Source organism: Medicago sativa, chromosome 2 (assembly GCF_051527215.1).
Source record: "Medicago sativa cultivar Bolivia chromosome 2, Bolivia_mono, whole genome shotgun sequence".
Classification (NCBI taxonomy): domain Eukaryota; kingdom Viridiplantae; phylum Streptophyta; class Magnoliopsida; order Fabales; family Fabaceae; genus Medicago; species Medicago sativa.
The window spans coordinates 28,269,409-28,287,652 of NC_140750.1; the positions used below are offsets into that span (position 1 = coordinate 28,269,409).

Genomic DNA, 18,244 nt, shown 5'->3' on the forward strand with positions numbered 1-18,244 from the left:
TTCAAGAATATTTTTTTTAACTTTGTAATGACTAATTATGAAGAATCTAAAATTATAGGGTGAAATTTTGTTTATATTTTTAAAAGGGCAATTTTTAGACCTAGTCTAAATTACAAGGGCTATTTAAGATATTAAACTTATTTTTATTGTTTAACTTTGATGAAATTATATTTTTAATTAATTAATAAATATATTTTTGCACCCCCTATATAGACACACACGTCATTGATAAATTATTCGTAACCCAATTTCTTTTATTATGAAACCCTAAATTTTCTCTTCTGGGATTTTCCGCTGTCCATCATGAAAGTATAACATAGAAAGAAAATATATTAATAATGAAAGATTAATAAATACCACAACCTACTAATACACCGAAGAGACACTTAAAAATATTTATAATTTGAAGAATGGAAGTTTTACACTATAAAATGATCATACAAATTTTTATTGTATGTAGTAAGCAAGATAAAATATGGCTAAAATAATCAAATTCATTTACATTATGATTATCATGCTTTTCATCTTTGTCATTGTAACTGACGGTAATAATTCCTTATTCTCTTCTTTGTTTTTGTTTCAAATTTTCTTCTTTAGCTTATACACGATGTTTCATTTTCTATTATTAATTAACATTCATTTTTTCTTATTTCATATAACAGCAAGTTATCCATGCAAAATTCATAGAGATTGTACTACTATTACGTGTTTTTATCCTCTAGTTCCAAGGTGCTTAATTCAAAAATGTTATTGCGGGTTTAATTAAGAATTATGTTCAAAAATAATTCCATGATACTTATAAGAATATAATTGTATATGCAATTATATTATTGGTACTTTTATGATTTCTCTCGCTCGTCGGTCTTTGTTTGTCGTTCATATAAAATAATTGTAAAATGGTCATTAGTGCCACCGTTATTAATAATATTTTTTTCCTAAATTTGAATTAAAAAATTGTTAGTAGTAACTTTAAATTTATTTGATCGAGTCAAAATCATATTATAATATTATTCAAGTGTTAATCCATTCATTTGCTTTTAGAAGTAATTGAAAATCGTGTAAAACAACTTTTGGAAACATATATATAGATAAACACACTTCAAAATAATAGATGTATATAATGAATAATTGTTTTTAGGGTTGAGGATCACAAGATATGATGGAAAAAATATATCTCGCAGGTGGAAGAACTTCATAAAAGATAACTGCACACAAAACAGTTTTTTTTTTTTTTTTTTACTGTTGACGGAGTATCATATGATATTTTAGTGTATGTTTGTAGTTATTTTTTTTCTTTTCTGTTTGAAGGTAAATGAGAGGTCATTTGTAATATCCCGCTGATTTATAAATAAATTGTCGCATCAGATGAATATGTCGGAACAAAAATAATTTCTGAAGGGTTAATTATTTATTGAGAAATGCGACGTTAATCGATAAATATCTCACACATTATTCCAATGAACTTGAAGAATTATATGGTTATAAATTAATAGTGGGTAGAATTGTCTTTTTCCTTAAAGGGCATTTTGGTCTTTTGGAACTCAAGATTTAAAAAAAAAAAAAGAATTTGGACCATTTTCTCTCATTTTCTCCAAGTTTCTAAACAATTCCAAAGCATTCTTCTCTTCCTCCCTATCACAAATTTTTGGTCATCATCACCATAACCTTACCACCCTAAATTCTTCAATTTCTTCAAAGAAACATCAAGCTTAAGCATCAAGTAAGCAAGTGGTGGTGTTGTAATCAAGAAGTAAGTTTGAAATTTCTTTCCCCCTCTATGTTTGGTCTTAACCGCCCTTCCCTCCATGACTTTTCCAAATCTTCAATCTCACTCTAATCTCATGGGAATTCATTTGTAAGAATGATTTTGAGGCACACATGAAGGATTAATCAGAAGGTAAATGGCATAATAACTTTTCATGGAAATTTATTCAATTTAAGTCGGTGCATGTTGTATGTGTTTTTGAAGATGAATATGTGTAGTAATGGTTTTTACAAACATGGTATGAAGAATGATTATAAGCTATGAGCAATGGTGTGTGAATTTATGACTAGTGTGTAAATTGTTCCCATAAGCCATTATAAGTGATTATTGAGAATAGATGTTGAAGTTTCGTATAATAGGTCTAGAAGGTGTGTAAATACGTTTGGACTGTTTCTGGAAAATTTGATCAGAAAATGAATGGTTTAGAGGGAATAAGCTGTCAGTTAAGCTGTTTTGATCAAAAGGCCTTAAATGATTAAGTTGTGGATTCAAACTGATTTGTAAGTGATTAAAAGGGGCTGATTATTCATGTTGGAATTATGTGTAAAAGTTTGAATTGAAATTGATATGCTAAAAGTCATAAGTTTCTAGTTAAGCTGTTTGGATAATAGCTTAAATTGAAATTTGAGTTGTTTCAAGTATTGTTTTGTAATGACCAGCTTAGGAGAGGTATGTTAAACTGGTATATGAGTAATGGTAAAAATTATAAGCTCTTTTAGTGATGATAAAAGTGCTTAAATAGTAATTAAGTTGTTTTGGAAATGCTTAAATAAACGGCAAACTTCTGGTGCAGGGACTGAAATGGTAATTTTTCTATATGCTGGTTGATGAGTTAGGAGTATGTCACAAGTGGGTTGGACTGTTTCCGAAAAGTCAAGGCCTATAAGTCAAGGCATAAGCTATTTTGGAAAATTGATTATGGAGTTTTGGAGATAGCAGATGCAGGCTGTTGATAAGATGCTTTGCAATTTTTCCAAGAGTGATTCGAGGTGAGTTCCTTTAGATAGAAACCTCACCCTGGGTAGTTCAGTTTCCATGAAATTATATTAAATCATTTATTTTAGCTTATTAATTTATATTTTAGTTCTCTTATACAATATAAGTTTATCAGGTATGGGAAATTATTTATAAACTTTTAGGAATGACATATGACAACGATATGCCTAGAACTTGAATAGGTTCATATGATTAGACACATGAAATATTAGAATTATCAGATTAATTACAAGTTAAAGACGAGATTCACTTCGTCTTTATTATCAATTCATAATTATTATCATTATAAGAAAATCAGTTAAGATAAGTTATTCCTCTCTAGCTCCTCGTCAGTAGTGGAGTTGAGGATTAACTCAGTTATCAAAAATCAGTTCAGTCTATAATATTAAATAATTTATAAATCGTGGCTTTTGCAATCCTCGTCAGTTAGGATACAAAAGGTTCCCGCAGTTGGAACGGGCACTATCCGTGAGGATGACCCCACGATAATCAGAGGAGTTCGGTATCCCCGTCAGTTGGGTTCCCACCAGTTGGAATTATTACCGGTTAGCAGTGGAATAAATTCCGGGGTTACTCCACCTGGGTTTATTCCGTAAAATCAATTCAGATAATATTGTTTGTTCAACGCTAACAGTTCTAACATAAAATCAATTCAGATAATATTGTTTGTTCAACGCTAACAGTTCTAACATAATATGGCAGACATTATGATTATAATTACGGTTATGATTTTAGTATTAGTATCAGAGCCATATCAGTATTTTAGATAGCGATCCTAGTTATCCCTCGATCGCTCAGTTATGCATGACAAAAATGTATAAACCCAAAAAGGGTTGAGTTTAGAGACAGATGGCGATCCTAGGTTCCCCGAGATTGCCTACAGCCTAGGATAGGTGGAACTCACTGAGACATCCCGTCTCACCCCAATCCCTTTTATTTTATTTTATTTTATTTAAGATCAGCAGGTGGTACGTGGCAAGGAGACAATACAGGAGGCTGAATATTTTTACATGCTCGTGTTGTACTAGTTCAGATTATTTATTACGGTTCCAGACATGTATTCAGATAGCAAATGTACGATCCTGCAGTGATGTATATATTTATTCAGTTGAAATTTTTTTATTATTGTAATTTTAATGCATCCAGTACTAAATTTAACGCACATTCTAAATATTCTAGATAAGTTTAGTATGGGCGTTACATCATTTAGAGGATTTGTTCATGTTTTGACAAACATTTTGTATTGTTTTCACTCGAGTCATTGTAATTCACTTTAATCCAAATCATGCAACTCCATTGGTGTTTTGAATCTTTTTAACAAAAAATCATGTAAATCGGCAAAACAAGATATCGCGTGAAGCATCAAGGATATGAAAAATGAAGATAAATGGTTCTTAGAAGATTTTTTATGACAATACAAGCTGGTGAAAATTCTTCCCAAGTCCCAAGGCATTTTTAGACGGAAGAGCGCTCGAAAAAGTGACGAAAAGTGCAAAATTCGCACATGAGCTAATGCCCCATGCATCCCTGCGCATGGGTCATCCCTGGCTACTACATATGTAACACCCTAAACCCAATATGCAATAATCATGCAATTAATTCAATAAATCAAAGAGTTTAGATGTTACGTCTACATTTTTCCAAAACATGCATAAACTGGTTTCCTTAAAAATTCGCAACTGAAGACAATCATCATATATAATATCTCATCAACATGAAACAATCCTCAAAATACATGAGTAATAAATCTCAACATCAAATCTCATGCTTCAAATACATAACATGGTCTCCTCAATTAAGATCCAACAACGGATAAATGAAAATAACGTAAATTTCTGACACCCTAATCAGAGCCTAACTAGACTCGAGCAAAAGCGAAAGGAGTTAGCTCCACGCTATCCTCAAGCAACTCACTAGAAAAGCAAACTTAATCATGCAAACCGTCTACACATTCGTACAAATAGACAGACGGTCAACCAAACGATCACTGGGGGTTAGATTATATTTCACGTAATAAACATAATCAAATAAACATTATTCAAGATTCCAAATGAATTTTCGTATCGACATTAGTTATCAAACATATCAAATACAACATATACAAGTCCACAAATCCACATATATCAACATCCACCAATCACGTAGTTTACATAATTCACCAAGTCACGTAATCAAGTGTGGCACATTTCTCACAATTTCAAGTGCATGCATGTTCTAGACACGACTCTACATGCATGTGGTACCATTGGATGTTGGAAGTAATTTTACCGATTGATCCCTCTACACATCTCTGCATATTTCTACATATCTCCACATATAGGACTTATGAATGCATGGATGACAAGTATTTACTCGATAATGCACAACCCAATTTACTCTACATAATCTCCACATATCTCCACATATTGCATTATCAAACAATACAGGCACACATCAAGCATTCATCAAATGATAAATCATGTCTACTTATTCATCATCAAGCATTCATCTCCACGTATTCATAAATCAACAATCATAAACAGTTGTCAAGTAATCATCATTACAAGAAACAACATTGCTTCATATAACATAATCACATAATAGATGGACCATCAACCACATCATGATAACCAACCTTTTAAACATCCAACAAACATTGGTCCATTCTTATTTCATCATGTTATCATGTTCACAAAGTCATTTGCAAGTTATCCGTTCATAAAACCCCATTTTGACCAAGTTCGTCTATTTTCACAAAGTCGCCCATAATCAAATTTCCTCAACAAAAGTATGATTCTATTTTCTTACATATCATCCAACATCTAAGGTAATATGTCATAACATTTTCGTTTCACAAGGTTCCTTTATTTTCCCTAAAATCTTCATGTTCGTCTCATTTTTAATTCATTTGCAAAGCCAATTCATTTTCAAATCAAAGCTATGATAAATCACTCTTAGAAGTTCAATTATCCTTCCTCTAATTAGGTTTAGGTATCTGGGAACCATTGGTGTACGTTTTAGATAAAAAAAAGTGCGAACAATCAATGTTCTAGAACCCTGTAGCACTGGCACGGTCAGGCTCAACACAGGCACGGTCATGCCACCCTTAACAGAGTGTCACGCACGACCTTTGCTAGGGAGGCGCACGGTCGTGCCTCATCACTACAACAGCAGAAACACATTTTTGCATTTTCGCGTGTAAAAATCTGTTTTCAAATCCGATTTCGATCTGTTTTCACCAAACTCGTCCCTAATACTTTAACCATTGATACACACACAAAAACATAGTTTTATAACTCTAAACAACTTAATTCAAACAACCCAAAATGACTTATTTCACAAAAGTGCTTAAAATGGCTTTTGAGACAAAAACTCAATTTTCTCCTAAACGATTTCTCACCAAAACAAATTGATTAGAGACAGAAATTCCTCTCAATTCAAATCATCATAACACCTTCGTCAATCCACTCAAATTCATAAAAATCAAACTTCTCCATTTTTAACTCATTTTCACAAAAGTCATAGAAACACCACAACAACACATTTATCAACACCCATTGCATGAATTATCATCAATAACATATATCCAACAACATTCATGGCATATAATCATGAAATCACCGACAATCAACAACAACAACAACATCATTTTTCATCATTTTAAGCTAAAACCTCAAAGTAACCATTTCAACTTATATCAACAATGAAAATTAAACATCAACAACAAGTTTACCACAAATTTCACATACCCAAAATCATCATTCAATTATGAGCACGTAAATTAACATTTAAAATCATAAAAATCAATTATGACCCATAATTAAAAAGTAGATTATAGCTTATCTAGTAGAATTGATATATCCCCCTTACCTCAAATCTTCAAAAGTCTCTAGCTATGGCTTCACTCTCCCCTTCTAGCTTCCTAGCTCTTGATTTTTTTCTCTTCTAAGTTCTTCCTCTTGTTTCTTCTATTCTTCTCTCTATCTCTCTAATTTATCTCTCTAGCCTCTCTATTCTTATGAAATTGTGAGATTGAATGTCAAACCCTAGTTTCTTTTCATGAGTTATCTATTTATACCACAATAACTAGACCGCTGACCTGTGCGATGCACGGGTCTTATGTGCTAATATATGTTACAATAAATAAATATTTCTTCGAAAACATATCAACACTAAAAACAGTATATTAACAATTGAAAAAAATATACATTATCTACATTAGACAAATTCAAAGAAACTTTTAAAAAATGGAATAGGTTTCAAACTCACATATCATAGACCAATGTCGACAGAAAATTGAATGGAGAATGGTCATGTCACCGCATTTTTTTTTAGTTTAAAGATATTTAAGAATAAGAAATACTGAAGATTAATACGGTAGTGTCAATGTACATATCATCTAACATCTAAGTTAATTAATCATAGCATTTTTGTTTCACAAAATTCCTACATTTCTCAAAATTCTCAAAGTTCATCTCATTTTCATCATGTTTTGAAATCAATTTCTTTTCTCAAAGTAAGCCATGTTAATCCAATCAAATAAGCTCAATTAAAATCTATTCAAGTAGGTTTAGGTGTTAGGAACTCATATGGATGCATTGGGAACCTTAAAAGTACAAGAATTTGCCGATCCGGACCAAACAGCACATGCACAAACATGCCCATTTTGACTGGCAAAAATACATGGCCACAGTAATAAACGCACAGTCTGTGCGTTTTCACTCCCAGGCCGTGCGTTTTGCCTAACAGCAAAAGAACACATTTTTGTTTTATCGCGTGCAAGGAAAATCCGATTTTCGATCCGTTTTCGATTCCGCTTTCACTGAATTCATCCCAAACACTAGTAAATAATCACCCCAAAATATAGTTTTCTAACCCATAACAACTTAATTCAAATCACCCAAAATGCCTTATTTCTCAAAAGTGCTTAAAACGGCTTTTAGCTCAAAAACCCGATTTCCACACAAACGATTCCGCACCAAAACATAACGTTTCAAAGCATAAATTCATCTCAACCCAATTCATGATGACAACTCCATTAATCCATTCAAATTCATCAAAATCAAACTTCTCCTTTTTGACCCATTTTCACAAAAATCACCAAAACACAACAACTTATCCAAACATCACATTTATCACATTCAAATTCATGAAATCTCAACACTAACATATATCCAACAACATTAAAAGCACATAAATCATGAATTCATCATTTATCAACGGCAACATCACCATTTTCACCAATTTAAGCTAAAATCTCAAAGTAATCACTTCAACACATATCAACAATGAAATTTAAGCATCAACAACAAGTTTTCAACAATTTTCATATACCCAAATTTACCACATAAATCCGAGCACGAAAATTAACATATAATCATCAATTTTCACAAAACAACCACAACCAATTATGACTCATAAGCTAAAAATTGATTATAGATTATTAGGGAGAACAAACCTATCCCCCTTACCTCAAATCTTCAAAATCTCTAGCTAAGGCTTCACTCTCCTCTTTTAGCTTCCTAGCTTTTGCTCCCTTCTTCATTCTCTTCTAAGTTCTTTCTCTTCTTCCTTCTTTTCTCTATCTCTCTACTTTCTCTATCTAGCCACTCTTTGATAAATTATGAAATGATTGTGTAACCCTAATTTTCCTCATGAGTTATCCTTATATACTCCAATCTATTGGGCTAGGTTATAATGGGCCTAAAGACTCCTACCAATTAATGAAAAATTTATTACTCACTTAACTCTTATAATTTCTCATTAATTACCATCTCAAAATAATTACTTCAAGTTACTACTAACTTAGTAAAATAACTATTCACACTAAAAACTAAAATATTCTACATTCTAAAATCACTAAATTACCCTTACTCATCAAATGACCAAAATACCCTTAGTACTAAAAAAAGACTAAAATATCGTTCTCGCATAAAAATTCACTAATCCCAAGTCAAACACACAAACAAGCAATTAAACACATATAATAAATAAATAAATAAAATAATCCTAGCAAAAAATGGATGTTACACTTTTACCACAAAAAAGCAGGAAAAGACGTTTTCGCCCCGCGCATTTTGGATGAATGGGTGCACATCACATGCCCAAGGCGCATGTGAGTGTGTTGAAAGCCATGCCCTAGGCGCATGGCTCATGTCCTAGGCGCGTGACTATGCCCTAGGCGAATGGCTTGCTGCCACAATGCCCTAGGTGCATGGTGCATGCCCTATGCGTATGGTATTGCTGTATGGGCCCAGTTTTTCCGATTTTTCATCGTTTTAAGTGTTTCTCTTCAAATAACTTGCCTCATAACCTGGAACAGAATTCCTCCCTCTGTAAAGTTTCCTGAGGCCTCTTGAATCTTCATTCTTGGTCTTCCCAAAGTCTTCACTGAAGGTGTGAAAAACACAAGAAGGGGGGGTTGAATTGTGTTAGTTTTTTCTTCTTTTTAAAACTAAGTCCAATGTTCAGAGTCTAATAGAGTTCAGGGTTTGGAACAGAGTTCAGAGTCTTATGCAGCGGATAAAGTAAAGAGAAAGAAAGAAAAGAAAGACACAAAGCAATTATACAGGTTCCTTCCACAATCCGGAAGTAGTCATGTCCCCCTTGCACTTCCATGGAGAGTTCACTAAAATTAATATCTGATTACAATTGCTCAAGCACAAAAGCAAGAGACTTCAAACTACTCAAGCACAAAAGCAAAAGGTTTCCTATGCTTAAGCACACACGCAATAGACTTCCTATGCTCAAGCACAAAAGCAAGAGACTTCTAAACAAACACAATTACACAGAAAAATGTCTGAGGTTGAACACTTGATATGCAATCAGTGGTGTTCACAAATACAAATCAGATACAGACTCTTAAGATTCTATAATTTCTAAGATATGAAAGTTGATAAGAAATTCTAATTGAACTTGATGTGAAAACAATTTCAGTAGAGTTTTGACAGTTGTAAAATTGTTGTGAGTCTCTTACAATCTTCAAGTCTTCATTTCTATATATAGAGGTGTGAAAGAGACCTTGATGATTGTTAACACATCAAAAGATTCGTTGTTAAAGCTTGGTAATCACCAATGATCTGTTGCTTGATTTGATTATTGTCCTAAGAGAGAACAATTTCAAATTCATTCCTTGAATATAGAATAATCAGCGTAGGCATAGCTGTTATCTTGTACTACGACAGACATGAGGAGTGTGAAGTAGCAATAAGCGTCACAAGGAAGGTGGGGTTTGAATTGTGACCCTTTTTAAAATTATTCCTGAAACTTTAAATTAGGTTTTATATACTCAAGAAAATTCTTGGTTAGTATTAGTTCAACAGATAAATAATTAATTGATGTATAAAGGACCAGAACGTTCTGGAGAAAGATAATATAAGAAGAATGATAAAAATGATATTAAACCGAATTATAAAGTTAGTTTAGCAAGGACCAAAATGTTCTGGATAAATATAAAGGCAGAATGATAAAACAATATTATAGACTGAATTTAAACTTTAGTTAAATATTAAGCAGTTGTTTATCTTGGACCAGAATGTTCTGGAGGCAGTTTAGATAATCAATAAAGTAAGGATTAAGTTAGGACCAGAGAACTCTGGATTAATATGGTTGAGATTAATTGCGACCAGAATGTTCTGGAGATAAATATTAATGCTTATGATCGTGTGTGTATATTGTGTAAAAATAAGAGAGAGAGAGAGAGAGAGAGAGAGAGAGAGGGAGAGAGAGAGAAAGAAAGAAGAATAACACAAGAGAGTTATCCTGGTTCACCAAACCCGGCTACTTCCAGTCCCCATACTTCGTGTGAGATTATCCACTATAGTATTTAGCTAGTAGAAACTTCTAATTAGCACTATAAGGTCTTGATCACACCAGATCAGTCTGGAACACCTGTATTATCAACCTCAGTAGGCTTCTGCAATTCTTTGCTTCCGCACAAGAAAGGTTGGAACTTTCCTATCTCAAACTCTTAAGCCCAATAGACTTGAGATCTAGATTTTACAATTTGTATGATGGATGGTTTTAGATCGTGATGTCCCAAAACAAAAGAGACTTTTACAAATACAAACTCAAAAAGATATATCAAATAAAATAGATAAAGAGAATAAATATAGTGAAAGATTATGAAGTTTGCTTTGTGATTGTAGAAAAAAATGATGAAGAGATTTATAGCTTTTTGCTTTGAGAGATAAATGCTTTGTATTTCAAACTCTTGCTTTTCTACTTCAATGACCTCTTCTATTTATAGAGCTAGAATCCCTTGGAAAGCAAGCCAATAAAGATCTGTTGTGCTTCCAATTCAAATTCGAAAAAAGGCTCCAATGAGGCTTGGAGAGAAAGCATGCAGAGAATGTTTATTCAATTTGCCCAGAACATTCTCTCGGTTCCAACCAATCTCAAAAGAAATTGTAGAAGCACGTGGCTGCTAGCTTGTGATGAGCTGTGACCAAGCCTTGAGAAACTTGCTGCCCACCTGACGACTCTTGTTGATGTCATTTTGATAATATCATGTAACTTGATGATAAAGATTGATCCTTGGAATATTCTTTTCCTTATTATTCCTTAATGGATCGAAAATACATATGGGGCCCAAAGCTGATTTTATTCCTTTTGTTTTTCAGCACATGTGCAAGAAAGAATTAATTTCCTTTGTTTCTTTTATCCTTTAATGCATTATCAAGAACCTTGATTTCTTTCCTCGTGAGTCGAAACGAATATTGCATTGGTCTTGATCTTAATTATGCACAACTTGACATTAACCCAAAAAACTCATATTTGTTCATTGCTTTTATTGAGAAAGATTTTGTTATCCCTTGTGAGGCCAGAACGTTCTTTTGCTTTTACCGAACATTCTCATGAAACATTTCTCACAAAATTCATTAGTAGATAACAATATAAAAGTAAATATGTTTGTTATCTTTAAAACATCAATAAAAGATTTTGCTTTCAACAATCTCCCCCTTTTTGATGATAACAAACTGAAGGTGAGAAAAACACAAGAAGGGGGGTTGAATTGTGTTTTGAAAAATTCTTCGTTTCTCCTAAAAACTGAACACACTGATCAGAAGTTAAGTGAGACAGCTTCTGAAGTGATAATCAGAATCTAAATGCAGCGGAATAAAACAGAGAGAGAGAAGAAGAACGACACAAAGCAATTATACTGGTTCCTTCCACAATCCGGAAGTAGTCCAGTCCCCCTTGCACTTCCAAGGAGATTTCACTATGAGTAATATCTGATTACAAATGCTCAAGCACACAAGCAAGAGACTTCCTTTGCTCAAGCACACAAGCTAGAGACTTCCTTTGCTCAAGAACACAATCAAGAGACTTCCTGCTCAAGCACAACTGCAAGAGACTTCCTAACTAAACAAAATTACACATAAAATTGTTTAAGGTTGAACACTTGATATACAATCAGAGGTGCTCACAATACAAATCAGATACAGACTCAATGGACTTAAGAATTTCTAAGATATGACTTTGAGACACAGAAATTCTAAGTGAATGCAGAACAATTTCAGCAGAGATTTGGCACTTGTAAAAATGTTATGAGTCTTTCGTTTAGCGTTCTTGCATTACCAAATCTTTAGGTCTTCACTCCTTTATATAGAGGTGTGAAAGAGACGTTGTGAAATTGCCAGCACACCAAAGAGTCGTTGTTGAAGCTTGATCTTTCACCAATGATCTTTTGCCTGATTTGGTTGTTGTCCTATGAAGAACCAATTTGAAATCCATTCCTTATCCAAAGGAACATATATGCAGGCGAGACCGTATTCTGGAGCTGTTTTCTTGTCTTGAAGCGTGGACACAAAACAGAGTAGTGGAGAACGTGGCTGTACAATTCGTACAATAGTACAATGTCAACGCTTTCGTCCAAATTGCAAGCACATGCCTTCAAACACCTTTGAAATGACCGTTGCAATGTTCCACTGATTTTCTGCTGTGTTTTCGAGACCAATAGACAGCTTTTGTAATGTAGATCCTTCAATCTTTGAATGTTTTGCAAATCCAGTTGATCTTCAGCTTCTGGTGAAATGACTTCTGATGAGGCAGCTTCTGATGATGCAGCTTCTGATGAAGCAGCTTCTGCAGCTTCTGATGGTGCAGCTTCTTCAGCTTCTGATGATGTGGCTTCTGGACCTCTTGTCTTCAGAAGCACTATTCTTCAGGAGCAGCTTGACTTCAGGAGCGCTTTGCCTTCAGAATCATCTAAGCTTCATTTTCTTTTGCTCTTTATTTGTTCATTCAGAACCAATGATGATGTAACTTTATAATTATGGTCCTGTACACTTGAACAAATATTAGCTAGTCCAATTTACAATTTTTAATACCTTGTTATCATCAAAACTCTTTAAGGTTTATTGTTAAACACATTTTGTTCCAACAATCTCCCCCTTTTTGATGATGACAAACAAAAGTATTTAAAATTGATCAATTGTTGTTAATCTAATTAACAAGTTGACTTTGGGGTTCTGAGGTTTGTAAGCTCAGAGTCTGAGGTTTGTAAGCTCAAACTCCCCCTGAGTCTGATAGTCTTTAAGGTGAGGTTTGTAAGCTCCCCCTAAGTTCTATCCAGGTTAATTAAATTCATTTTTCGCACAATAAAAATATTAGAGCTTTTAAAAAATTGAATCATTGAAAGAATTAACTTATAGATAAGAAGAATGGTTCAATTAATTTTACTTGAATTTTGATACTTCTTCGTTCGTTCATAGCTCATACCAATAAGGTAAAAAAAAATGATAGAAGTTTTTCAAAAATTTCAAATGCCATTAATGTTTATGGGGCTCAGAGCCTTTAAATACTTGTCACATATACTCCCCCTTTTGTCATTATCAAAAAAAATGAGATAAAAATAAGCATAAAAGACAGAAAGATTTGAGAAAAACTCAAACATGAGAGAGTATACTAAGAAATTAACTAAATAAATCAGACAAAAGTATATGAACATGAATATCCAATTATCAGAAGCAGCTAAGCAGTCAGAATCATTTAAGCATTCAGAAGCATTGAAAAATAAAACAAGATGGTTTCAGAAGCAAGGACTAAAAAATTAAAACACACAACAAACAAAAGATAACACTAAGGTGTGCAACTAATGATTGGTTTGTTGTTGTTTCTTCATCTTCTCCATTTCTTCAGTTTTTGTCTTCAACAGTTCTTCAAGGTATTGTTGCCTCTGGAGAAGAGCTTGTTCCCTTTCCTTAGCCTCTTGCTGCTGCTGTGCCATCTGTTTCTTCAGAAGCTTACACAACCTTGCTTCTCTGGTCAAGTAGTCCTTTTCTGAGAAGAAAGGCTGGTTTGCCAGGCGCAGTGTAGAACTTCTTACTCTGAGATTCTGCTTCAGATGCTCCATTAAATTCCTGACAGAAGCTTCCTTGCTTCTGATGCACTTAGCCTTTACATTTTCAATAAGCTCAGCTGCCCGGTTCTGAAGAGATGCCCAGGAGTCTTCATATGCGTTGGTGAGATCAATTGACCTTCTTTGATCCACCAGATTATGCATTTGACTAAGGATTGTGAGAAGCTCAGTATTAATATATCTAGATTCCAGGATGTTTGTGGGTGGTTGTTCAAGGGTTTCAAGATCAGAATCACTGATTTCCAGGTCTTGAACAGGGTTAGAAACTGGAATGGTAAAGTGTGTTTGTGTGTTTGAAGATGAGGGCTGGTCAGAAGCAATGTGTGCGGTAGAGGTTGAGGCTTGAACATTGACTTGAGAGTTGTCAACATCCATGGGAGTTGGTTCTGGGAAGTGTTCAATTTCAATTGGTGGTTGTTGTGGTGAAGTTGATGTTTGAGTGTTGAGTTGGGGGTCAATGATAGCTGTTGGTGATTGTGGGGGTGTTGTGGGTTTATGTGGTTCAGGTGTTTGTTGATGGGGGTTTTCTGAAACAACATTTTCAGAAGCAGCTGCTTCTGGAGTTGTTTCAGAGGCTTTTTCTGAGGTAGATTTGTCTAAAGGTAACTCACCTGAGTAGTGGAGAGCAAGACTGTCTAAGACAGAAGTGTCTTCTTCTTGCTCAGTTGCTTGTGGTGAAAGGGGTGAAATGGGGGTAGAGGTGACTGGAATCTGACATACTTTGACTGAAGAGCCAGCTACAGAAGTGGTAGCACTAGGTGCTTTCAGAACCACTTCTGAAGCTTTAACAGCCACTTCCTTGACTTCTTCAGACTTCTTCTTGAAGAATTCATCACAATTCTCCAGTCCTGAAGCCTTGAGCCTTTGATCCCTTTTCAGATTGTGCTGAGCTTCTTTCCTTTTTATCTCAGCTAGCATCTGAACAGCTTGCTCATCAGCTTCTTTCTCCATATCAGAAGTCACTACAACCATTGGAGTGAAGGTTAGTTCAGATGCCTTCTCCTTAAGCTCATTTCTCTTTACCCCATCAAGAGCTTTGTTCAGATGCTCTTCTGTGATGATGGACTTTGATTTGTCCTTACTTCTTTTCTCGGGAATAGAAGCATCCCTAATTCTCTTCTTCTCCTGTAACTCTGCTAACTTAACAGCAACAAATTCCTTAGCCATTCTGGCCTTGGCAGGAGTCAGCTCAACCATAGAGCTTTTTATATCAACAGGTGCCTTTTTCTTCTTCAGCTTGGGCTCAGCTTCCTCCTTTTCTATTTCATCCAAAGCTTCATCCAGTTTTTCCTTGTGATAAACTGTTTCAGCTTTCACCCTCTTTCTTTTAACATCCTTCTTTTGCTTGCCCTTATCAGTAGTTGCTTCTGATGCAGTGGCACTCTTTACCTTCTTCACTTTAGCAGGAACAGCTTCCTCCTGAGTGCTTGCATCTTCTTCCAGGACATACTTAGCAACTGATTGAACTAGGAAATCAGAGTCACTTTCCTTAAAGATGGGAGGAAAGTCCCTGATTATCTCAGTTTCAGCACTTGTCATCTCTAACCACTTCTCATCTTTAGGGGCTGTCTTGAATATGTGCATAGAATGCAATGTCTTGCTACTGATAGTCTTCTCTGCAGTAGATACTTCGAAGCAACTATCAGAAGCATTCCTTGTCCTCTTTAAGAACTCCAGCACCCTTCCTTGAAACAAGATTTCAGACAGCAATCTTCCATAGGGTACTTGTTTTCTTCCTCTTATAGTGCTTTCGTTTATGGCCCAGCAGAGATGATCCATTACATATCTGGGGAAGTTTATCTTTTCCAGAATAGCCATGAAGTAAATTGCTAGCTTCTGTTGGTTGTTAGGTTGATCAGACCCTCCTGCTCTTTGAAAGAAGCAGTCGTTACTGAATTTCACCAACATCCTGTTGTGAATCTCCATTTCAGAAGGCTTGGCATCTTTCTTACCACCCAGAAGAGTGTTGTAGTAACCTTGTAGCAGAACATCATCCTTCTTGACTATTTCTTGGAACCTACCCTCTGCTTTCATTCTACAAGCTTTAGCTATAACGTCCTCAGTGATGGTTATAGGAATGCCCATCACTTCTGACCTTATTTCTAAGCTATCAAATGATGTAGGATTCATTTCCATGGTCATTTTCCCTTTCTTTGACCCAGCTTGTTTGCTTACGACTTTTGCAGGCTTTTCATTGTACACTTCAGCTCTTAACCAAAAGTCCTTGACCAAGTTCACATACGTTGGCCCATTTAGCATCTTGAAATACTCAGACAACTTCTGAGTTTCTATCAATCCTTCCATTTCCACTTCGTACTTCTTGAGTGAAGCAAAGTCCACCGGTGACTCTACTTGAACTATTAAGGATTCCCATGGAATATCCATAGTCTTCTCTTTGTAGACTGACCCAGATTCTGGTACGCTTTGCATGTTTGATGTAGATTCTGAAACTTTTGAGCTTGATGATGCCATTTGATGATTGACGAAGATTTGAAGAAGATGAAGATTTTAGGGTTCTAAGGTTGAGAGAATGCGCTTACTTCGCAAGAGGTTTGAGAGCAAATGTGTTTGTTGTGAGTGAGTAGTGTGTGAATTGACAAAGTGTTAGAAGTAAAACGATTGCAATTCAAAAGAGACAAACAAACATAACATTAATGACAAAATTGGGGGCGCGTGAAAAGTACTTTCAAAGCTAAAATCATCATTGCCCTTTTTAGTTATACACCAACACATACAGGCCACGTAAGAAGTTCACAGAGTAACTACCAAGTTAGTGGGCCAGAAGTTACTTTTAAAAAGTAACTCCCAACGTTTCCACTAATTCAACTATTCAAAAGCAATAAATCCAGCTTCTGGACTTCAGATGCTGACGTCATCAGAAGCGAGTTTTCCTCAGAACCTCAATAAAGAGCTTCTGATGGACTACTGCTTCTGAACTAACTTCAGAACCTAAAATCCTATTCAGGAGCAAGCAAACATCTAATCAGACACGTAATGCATGTTCAAATTTTTCTTTATAAAATCAAATCTTTCAACAGTTAAAGGCTTAGTAAATATATCAGCCCATTGATTTTCAGTATCAATGAATTGTATATCTAAAATTCCTTTTTGAACATAATCTCTGATAAAATGGTGTTTGATTTCAATGTTCTTAGCTCTTGAATGCAAAATTGGATTTTTAGACAAACAAATAGCAGCAGTATTATCACAATAAATGGGAATACTGTTAGCAGTTATCTGATAATCTTCCAACTGATGTTTCATCCAAAGTAGTTGTGTACAACAACTTGCAGCTGAAATGTATTCTGCTTCTGCTGTAGACATAGCAATAGTTGTTTGTCTTTTGCTAGCCCAGGATATAAGATTATCACCCAGAAATTGACAATTGCCACTGGTTGACTTTCTTTCAATCCTATCACCAGCGTAATCAGCATCACAGAATCCAATTAGCTTATAATCTAAGGATTTCCTATAAAGGAGTCCAAGATTAGTTGTTCCTTTCAAATACCTGAAGATTCTCTTGACAGCAGTCATATGAGATTCTCTAGGATCTGATTGGAATCTTGCACACAAGCATACACTGAATAAAATATCTGGCCTAGATGTAGTTAGGTATAACAAAGAACCAATCATACCTCTATACAGCTTCTGATCTACTTTAGCTCCTTCATCTTCTTTGCTTAAGGTGCACGTAGGGTGCATTGGAGTGTTCATCACTTTACAATCTTCAAGTTTGAACTTCTTCAGAAGCTCCTTTGTGTACTTTGATTGATGAACATAGACTCCATCTTTGCATTGATTGATTTGAATGCCAAGGAAGAACTTCAGCTCTCCCATCATGCTCATTTCAAATTCATCCTACATTAACTCAGAAAATTCCTTGCAAAGAGATGCATTAGTAGAACCAAATATTATATCATCAACATATATTTGCACAACAAGAATATCTTTCCCAAGGGTCCTTCTGAAGAGTGTAGTATCAACCTGTCCTCTTTTAAAATCATTCTTGATTAAGAAATTACTTAGTCTATCATACCAAGCTCTGGGAGCTTGTTTCAAGCCATATAGTGATTTCTTCAGTTTAAAAACTTGGTCAGGATATTTAATATCCTCAAATCCAGGAGGTTGCTTGACATACACTT

The 18,244-nt window shown here is 34.7% G+C and overlaps 1 long non-coding RNA gene across 1 annotated transcript; it reads left to right on the forward strand.

The window, feature by feature from the left end:
- Positions 1-393: 393 nt before the first annotated feature.
- LOC146945993 (uncharacterized) lies at positions 394-4,394 on the forward strand. The gene is made up of 3 exons (XR_015026563.1): positions 394-545; positions 663-1,897; positions 2,559-4,394. It is a non-coding gene; the product is annotated as an uncharacterized LOC146945993 (long non-coding RNA).
- Positions 4,395-18,244: the final 13,850 nt, after the last annotated feature.